Raw genomic sequence first — 9,692 nt, forward strand, 5'->3', positions numbered from 1 at the left:
AGTGTCTTTTTGTGCCACATGCTATGGGTATGTGCTCTCTTGCCTAAGGCCTTGTATTTCTTTTTCTGGGGCTAGAGATACTTCCATAGGGCTTCAGGTACACAACACAGCACAACAGCTCAGAGGGCAATGGTAAACAACCTCCCTTCTTCCCTCCTGAGAAGGACACAACAGATGGAGAGCTCTCACATTGCCCCAGTGGTTTGGCTCCTGGCCCTCCTCAGGGTCAGACTCGTCACCCCCAGCAGGGAGAAGAGGCAAGGATGCAGCACTTCAGCAAGTGAGAAACTTCAGAGTCCTGACCATGACACTGTAATTATCTTCAGGGAGTGAGACTGAAGGAAAAAGTCCAGACAGTGACAGAACAGGAAGTTCCAGCAGCTGTAGGAGCTGTGGTTAATGAATTTCCCAGCGGGGCCTTTGCTTGAGCTCTGCCTTGCTCCCTCTAGCCCAGAGTGCCATATTAGTTTCTCTGCTTCCCAGCCATCCCAGTCCCACAAGCTGTTCTGTTTAAGAATTTTCAAGGCAGCAGATTGTGTTATGAGTCCCCAGTGAGAGAATAATTTTAGGTCTGATTCCAAATATTTAGTAGCAAAGGCTCAGCTTCCCAAGGTGAATCCCAGGAACACTGACAGCATCTCCACATCTGATCGTTCAAGTATTAGGACGGACGCAACAAATTAAAAGATGCATTTTCTGTGGAAACAAGGTCCTTGGGGTCCCCCATGCTCAAGGGTTGTGGAATTTCATGAGTAATTTTGCCTCTTCAACAAACAGGGGATGTCTTGGCTGACTTGAAAGCTTTTACTAGATGCTCCAGGTCTTCGGAGGAGAACCTCCACAAGGGACTGCAAATACTTACAAAAGCAGAAAGCCAGAGATAGTGAAAAGCTGCCTGTTGGAGACTCTAGGAACACTTACCTCTAAATCTATTCTGCTTCCTAATTTCAGCTAACATCTTGCATCTTTTCCAGTAATGGAGAACCTGGGCACACTTCTCTTCCAGTTCTTGTCCCAGCCTCAGCCCTAACCTGAGTTAATGGCTGGGTGAAATTCACTCATTTCAGCAGAGGAGAAAAGATTTCCTTGAGAAAACACCATCTCACCAACAGCTGTAACTCAGGACTTCTTGCCTATAAATAAGGATTCCAGATTAAAATATAGATCAAATTATTTTTAAAACCTTGCTCCCAAGGTTTATAACCTCTTTATAGACCAAACATGACTGCAGGGAGCTTGGTTTTGCCATCCAGTAAGGCTAACTGCATCTTCTCATTGCCTCGTTTGTTCTAGTCTGCTCCAAAATAAAAATGTGAAAGAATGCTAAACCAGGCTGAACTACTGCTTGAACAACCTGCCTGTCCACCCCAGGATCCCTCAGAAATTCCCAGTGTAGCCCTGGGACTAACAAAGGGCCTGCTTTTGCACAGGCTAACAGATGATGTATGATGTGAAGTCATATGTTATTTTTAAATGTCAAAGTTGTTAGCTAAACAACCAGAGAAGTGGTCACTCTGTACGGTCAGAAATCAAATGGAGAGAGCAATCCTTCAAGTGATTTGTATCTGGAGTCACTGCAAGCAGGGGAAAGCTGGCACCACTGTCAGGTTGTTTGGATTGTGGATACAAGGCAGAGAGGAGAAACGTCATGCAGCAGTGTTTCTGCTGGACTGTTCTGGTTTGTGACCCCTCCACTGAAAGCCTTGGGTCTCATCTTCATGCTCATTCATGCTCGTTCCCCACTGCTGTGAGCATTTGCTGAATTAGAAGCTGGTAGTTCTCAGCATTTCAAGCATTGCAGTCCACAGGCAAGTCCTGGGAAAAAAAGAGACCTTGAGGAAACACTGGTCCCTTGGAGCCATATCAGCATTAGGACTCCCACTGTTGCTAGCAGAAACGAGGAGGAGCAACATGACAAGATCTGGTGACGAAACCTCTTTGCAGACACCTGCAAAATGAAGAGCACTGACTTTAGCTTGATTTGGAAAGATTTGGGAGACCTCAGTTCCACCCTCTCTTCCAATCATGCTATTGACATTGAATCATAGAACTGTCAAGGTTGGAAGAGACCTTTGAGATCATCAGGTCCAACTGCTTGCCTACAGCTTGCAGTCCCACTACTGCTAAAACAGTGCCACTAAACCACGTCCCTCAACACCACACCCACAAGCCTTTTAAATACCTCCAGGGATGGTGATTCCACCACCTCCCTGGGCAACCTGTTCCAATGCCTGAGGACCTTTGCTGTGAAGAAAGTTTTCCTAATATAGTTTCATTCAGGGTTGGAAGGGACCACAAGGATCATCTAGTTCCAACCCCCCTGCCATGGGCAGGGACACCCCACACTAGATCAGGCTGGACAGTATCCAACCTGAACCTCCACAGCACAAATTGGGGCACTTCTATTGTTCTGTCACTTGTTGCATATGAGAGAGGGACTGACTCCTACCTTGCTCCAACTTTCTTTCAGGCAGCTGTAAAGAGCAATGGGGTTCCCCCTCAGCCTCCTCTTCTCCAGCCTAAACAACCTCAGTTCCCTCAGCTGTTTCTCACAGGACTTGTGTTCAGGGCCCTTCAGAAGCTTTGTTGCCCTTCTCTGGACATACTCTGGCACCTCAGTGTCCTTCCTGTAGCAAGGGGCCCAAAACTGAGCACAGTACTCAAGGTATTTGTGTATTTGATGTGCCAGAGGTTTAATTAGCCAGGAGCTCCTTTCCAGAACAACTGGGAAGGGCAATATTCCTGGCTATCAGCATGGCAGGAAAACCCTAATATCCTAATCACTGTGGCATGCTTCCTCCTGCCCATTACCTATTGATGATGTAAAAACCTAACGTATTCAGGTAAGGTTTGTCCTAAACAGTGGATCCAAATGGTCTTGTCTGTGAAGAGAACAGAAGTTTAAATTAACTTTGCTCATCCTTAGCTTGGGTGGACACATCCCAGTGAAGTGCAGCATCTCTAGCTCCAGAGCACTGCTCTTGTTTAACTTAGGCTGAATTGCATTAAGTTGATGCTGATTTCAAATACACACAGATGCACAAAGACAGGCCCAGGCTTACATGGAGCTGTTCCAGAATAGCTCCTGAGCCAGGGATGTGTCCAGATGTGCAGAGCAGCCCTGGTAGATGAGCTGAGGGCTGTGGCTGCCTGCAGCTGGGCTGGGGAGGGAGGGACACGGGCAGGACACAGTGTGCACACACACTGCGACAGAAGCTGCTAGCGTTGGGTATGGAGAGGAGACCCCCAGAGCCATCTTAGCACCCTATTCTTCTTCTCCCACTAAAACCTGTCCCTGGATACAGCTGCTGGCATTCCTAAAGGCACAGCTTTAGCTGTTCCCCACACCTTGCTTCTGCAGCAGCTTCTATCAATAACTGGATTGGGAAAGAGAAGGCCCAGTTATCCCAGTGCCATAGACACTGGCCCAGGCATACTGTCTGCCAGAATTTCAGTCAGAACAGGGCAACATTCTGAAGGCAAGTCTGGTCAGCCTGGACCTTCAGGGATGTGTTTATAGATTTCAAAATACATCGTGGCTCCTTGGCTAAGAGCTACAATTGCTCTGCTTAGGAAGAGGGAAACAAATATCCTGCCAGTGCAGCTTACACACACACACACACACACACACACACACACACGATCCTGACTGCTGCCCATTCATCATTTAGCTCGAAAGCCTTTTCTTTCTTTTTCTTTCTCTGCGTGTAATAAATTAATTGTTTGTATACTGTCAGCATTAAGCAGACAGAGAAGTATGCAAGCTGGAATGTTAGCTTCAGAGTTATTTTAAATATTTGGGTTGTCCACTTAAACTGTGTTTAAATAAAGCCAGTGTGAATTTCTTCCTTTCTTTGGCGGCATGATCAAGCGATGCTTTCTGTCGTTACATACACCAGTAGTTAATGGCCAGGTTGAAACATGACAAGCTAATTGGGATGTGAGGTTTTGGGGTTTATGTAACCACATTTCTGACTTTGTGGAGGACTATCCCTAGATTTTCCAGATTTCCTTTCCCCCACCCTCCCCTCAAGGAGAGTAGCAGCTGTGTGACCAGACACCTGGAATGTAGGGTTAGGAGCTTCATGACAAAGTAAACCTTAAATCAGGTGCCCTCACCAACCAGTTCTGCCTAACCTGCTGTTTCAGGGGCTCTCACAAGACTTAAGCTCTGTGACAGACAGTTTTATTTCCTGCTTGAGTTCATACCTCTGGGTATGACCTGGCAGCAATGGAAACTGAGCAGAGCCCCAAAGCTTCTGTACTTGGAAAACCTGGGTGTAAAGCATGAGCGAACAGAAACAGACTCTGAGGCTGGATACTTAGAGGTTACCATGTGTGTTACAGCCAGCTGGCTTTGTTGAACAGGTGCTTAGGACTTGTCTACTCAGTGAAATGGAGAAGAATTAGGAATCAAATTCAGAGGCTAAGTTCATGCTTTTGTGTGGATGCACACTTTTAGAAGGCTAGATAAATGAATCCTTTATTTTAGGTTTGCCACACAACTGTGATTCCTCTGCATTTTCCCAAGTTGCTCCTGGAGACAAGGCCCATCAGCGTTTGTCTGCACACCACAGTTCCAACAGGCTGTGATGCCCTTGCTCCTGAATGACTGACCCCTTATGAAGCCAAAGGGTACTGTTCCTCCTCAGTTTACCTCATCTGGAAGTTTTCTGCACAAGTCATTATGATGTAATCTTGTTGTGTGTTAACAACTCTACCTGTCCCACCCCAGCAGGCCTAATGAGCTGTGGGGAGAGAACAATTTCTACCATATTGGGCATCTAGTGTAGATGCTCCAAGATGCAACTACATGAATACATAAAATAACCAACAAGTACATGGCACAGGCAACTACTAACACTAAAAGCAAAGATCTTGAAGCCCAAACTTGTCTTATATTAGCCTTGTCTTATATTAGCCCTTATATATAGCCCTTGTCTTATATTAGCCCTGGTGAGACCCCACCTGGAGTACTGTGTCCACTTCTGGAGCCCCTATTACAAGAGGGATGTGGAGGTGCTGGAACGTGTCCAGAGAAGGGCCACAAGGATGATCAGAGGGCTGGAGCACCTCTCCTATGAGGACAGACTGAAGGAGTTGGGGCTGTTCAGTCTGGAGAAGAGAAGGCTCCCAGGTGACCTAATTGTCGCCTTCCAGTATCTGAAGGGGGCCTACAGGAAGGCTGGGGAGGGACTTCTCAGGATATCAGGTAGTGATAGGACTAGGGGGAATGGAATGAAGCTGGAGGTGGGGAGATTCAGGCTAGATGTGAGGAGGAGGTTCTTCACCATGAGAGTGGTGAAACCCTGGAATGTGTTGTCCAGGGAGGTGGTCGAGGCCCCGTCCCTGGGGGTGTTTAAGAGCAGGCTGGATGAGGCTCTGTCCAGCCTGATCTAGTGTGGGGTGTCCCTGCCCATGGCAGGGGGGTTGGAACTAGATGATCCTTGTGGTCCCTTCCAACCCTGAATGAAACTATGAAACTATGAAACTATTATGCTAGTTACTTAATAGGTACACTCAGTTTAGATATCTGGCAACCACAGAATAGGGAATGGACAAAATTTGTTCCCTCAGACATCTGTTATACGGGACAGAAGGAAAATTCTAGATTTACAGGTCCTATTTAGCTCTATAAAGCTAGATTAACCCAGAGGCTGTCCATATAGGGGGCTGGTACAGGAGATGTGAATTTGGAAGACTCTATATTTCGTCTCTACACAGTCAAGCTTTTAAAGAGATGCTAATTGACTGTCACATATGCCTGCTAACCAGAAGCCAGCCCTTCCTTCTTGCTTATAGTTACAAAATTACAGAACAGCTGAGGTGGGGAGGTCCTCTGGTCTAACCCCTCTGCTCAAGCAGGGCCATCTAGAGCAGGTTGCCCAGGACTGTGTCTAGATGGCTTTTGATATACCCAAGGATGGAGATTCCACAACCTCACTAGGCAAGCAGCGGCAGTGCTTAGCCACCCTTGCAGCGTGAAGAGTTCAGAGGGAAGCTCCTGTGTTTCAGTTTGTGCCCATTACTTGGGGTTCTGCCACAAGGTAAGCCTGGCTGTGAACACACCTCTGATACACCAGTTACATTGCAGCAGCTGCCTGTGCACATGTACTTGTCGTGACGCAAATACAAAGAGGGAAAAAAGTTATCCTACACCTTCTGAGCTGTTCAAACAAACACAACACATCCTAGCCCTTAAGGTACCATTTGTCTGACCTTGCAGAGATAATACCTGAACAAGTCATCCAAAGATCTTCTGTAACAAGGAAGCAGTCAGCTCCTGTGTTGCAAAAGTATCAAGCATCTACTCATTAGATAGGAATACAACTAAAACTCACCCACAGCCCCGAGCTCTGTAAATCAGGCAGAGCTTATTTGCCTCCACTGATTGCTAACACTGAAGCACCACTGTAGGTGCAGCAAGGATGTGATTTGTCTGCTTAAAATCATAGAATCATTACAGTTGGAAAAGACCACCAAGATCATCAGCTCCAGCCTTCTACCCAACACCTTCATGACCACTGGACTGTGTCCCAAAGTGCCACATCTACTTGTTTCTTAAACACCTACAGGGACAGTGACTCCATCACCTCCTGGGCAGCCTGTTCCAATGCCTGACCACTCTTGCAGCAAAGAAATTTTTCCTCACCTCTGGTCTAAGCCTCCCCTGGTGCAGCTTAAGGCCAGTACCTCTTGTCGTGTTGTTGGTTACTTGGGAGAAGAGGCCAACACCAGCCTCACCTGAACCTCCTTTCAGGTAGCTGTGGGGCACAATGAGGTCTCCCCTCGGCCTCCTCTTCTTCAGACTAAACAATCGCACTGTGCCCAGCCTCTCCTCACTGCCCTCCTCTGTACCCACTCTGGCACCTCAATACCTTTCTTATACTGTGGTGCCCCAAACTGGACACAGTACTTGAAGTGCATCCTCCCTAGTGCTGAGTATAAGGGAAATGCTTACTGGGAAGTACAGTGCTACAGCACAAGCTTCAAACACCTTCTTTACATGAATACAAGCTTAGCAACATTAAGAGAGGGCCTTTCTGAGAAAGCTCTCATCGGCTCCCTATCCCATCAGCCAGACAGAGACAGAGAGCTACTCAGAGGTGCACCCATATTGGTCCATCTGGGTTCATTAGGAAACTTTTGTGGCATCGTCCTACAGGATTCAGGAAAACATTCCACATTACTACTTTAGTAATTTAAACTTTCACCTGAGCTACTAAAACTACACTGGCTTTGTGCTGAAATGATGGTTGGATTTGATGATGTATGCTTGCACTCAATGATCTTCAAGGTCTTTTCCAACCAAAACTATCCCCTGATCCTACTGCAGGCTATCAGATACAACCCTGATACAGACACAATCAGATACAATCTCGTCGTTTCTGATCACAGTGTTGAAGGAAACTCTCAGCACGATGCAGTATTTGCAGCAGTTTAGAGTAATCTAAACAGGGGAAACCCCAGTTCCTACCCCAGTCTTGTCTTCCTGCTTCATTAGAGTCACTCAGGCAACTGGGTAGACATTAGGTCAACAGGAAACCCTCTTGGACAGGTGACCAACTTCTTAACATACTATCTTTTTAAGGTGTGACTAGAGGTGACAGAAGTTTCAGGGTTGTTTCTAAAACAGCTCATCTGTGTCTGTAAATGATAACACTTTACATTTATTTTCATGGAGGCTTGAGCTGGACTGAAGCTCAGTCTGCCATTCTGCAAGACAAGCCCTACTCATTTAGTAAGGTCTGGACCACGGCTGTCCCCAAGGATGTGGTATGGAGTAACCTGACAAACCAGAATAGCACAAAATGAGATCCTCCCCACAAGTACTTCAGCTCTTCACACCAGAGCTACCAGCTATCTGCTAGCTCCTTTCTCCAGCTGTACCCAAGTGACTTTCAAAGAGAAGATCCGGACAAGTTTTAGCAATATGCTGACAGAGCACACCTTCATAGAATACATAGAATAAACCAGGTTGGAAGAGACCTTCAAGATCATCACGTCCAACCCATCAACCAATCCAACCCACCCAAACAGCTAACCCATGCAACCAAGCACCCCATCAAGTCTCCTTCTGAACACCTCCAATGACAGCGACTCCACCACCTCCCTGGGCAGCACATTCCAATGGGCAATCACTCTCTCTGTGTAGAAATTCTTCCTAACATCCAACCTAAACCTCCCCTGGCGCAGCCTGAGACTGTGTCCTCTTGTTCTGGTGCTGGCTGCCTGGGAGAAGAGACCATCATCCGCCTGTCTACAACCTCCCTTCAGGTAGTTGTAGAGAGCAATGAGGTCACCCCTGAGTCTCCTCTTCTTCAGGCTAAGCAACCCCAGCTCCCTCAGTCTCTCCTCACAGGGCTGTGTTCCAAACCCCTCACCAACTTTGTTGCTCTTCTCTGGACTCGTTCCAGCAAGTCAACCTCCTTCCTAAACTGAGGGGCCCAGAACTGGACACAGGACTCGAGGTGTGGCCTAACCAGTGCAGTGTACAGGGGCAGAATGACCTCCCTGCTCCTGCTGGCCACACTGTTCCTGATGCAGGCCAGGATGCCATTGGCCCTCTTGGCTGCCTGGGCACACTGCAGACTCATGTCCAGCCTGCCATCGACCAGCACCCCCAGGTCCCTCTCTGCCTGGCTGCTCTCCAGCCACTCTGACCCCAACCTGTAGCACTGCATGGGGTTGTTGTGGCCAATGTGCAGAACCTGGCACTTGGATGTGTTCAATCTCATGCCTTTGGACTCTGCCCATCTGTCCAGCCTGGCAAGGTCCCTCTGCAGAGCCTCTCTACCCTCCAGCAGATCAACTCCTGCCCCCAGCTTGGTGTCGTCTGCAAATTTACTGATGATGGACTCAATGCCCTCCTCCAGATCATCAATAAAGATGTTAAAGAGCACAGGGCCCAGCACTGATCCCTGGGGCACACCACTAGTGCCTGGCTGCCAGCTGGCTGTGGCACCATTCACCACCACTCTCTGGGCTCAGCCTCCAGCCAGTTCCTAACCCATTGCAGTGTGCTCCTGTCCAAGCCAGGGGCTGACAGCCTGGCCAGGAGTATGATATGGGGGATGGTGTCAAAGGTCTTGCTGAGGTCCAGGTAGACTACATCCACAGGCCTCCCCACGTCCACCAGGCAGGTCACCTGTCAAGAGCCACTCCACAGCCACACAGCACAAGAGCTGAGCTGGACCATATTTCTCTGGAAGAGTCATAAACAGAAGCTAGGGTGACAACACATTCAATCATTACAGCAGAACTTGGCAAGCCCTGCAACTTTAAGTGTGTAACCACTGGCATGAAGGGGTACAGAAACTCAGTATACAGGACAGCTTCATGTTTTTTTCTTCTGTCAGGCTGATGAGGGTCTTGGACTCAATCTTCAACAGTACCTTCCAACCTCTAACCTACTGTGAGTATCAATACATCACACTTTAAAAGTTGCTCCATAGTCTGAGACAGCAACACCAAGACAACTTAGAAAACCACACATGCATTAAAATGATGCTATGTGATAGCACAACATGTGCTCTGCTTGGTCTCAGTGACTGTGCTGTATGAACATGGGAGTTAATGGGGTCCTGGGAAAGTCACTGAGAGGCTTTGTCAAAAGAACAGGGAAGATGAAGCAAGGGTTGATGTGGCAAGTTTCTTCTACTTGAGATGAATTTCTGAGCAGGCTTGTAGTT

Source organism: Melanerpes formicivorus, unplaced genomic scaffold (genome assembly GCF_026170545.1).
Source record: "Melanerpes formicivorus ecotype bairdi unplaced genomic scaffold, bMelFor1.0.p_v2 SCAF_94, whole genome shotgun sequence".
In the NCBI taxonomy this organism is placed as follows: domain Eukaryota; kingdom Metazoa; phylum Chordata; class Aves; order Piciformes; family Picidae; genus Melanerpes; species Melanerpes formicivorus.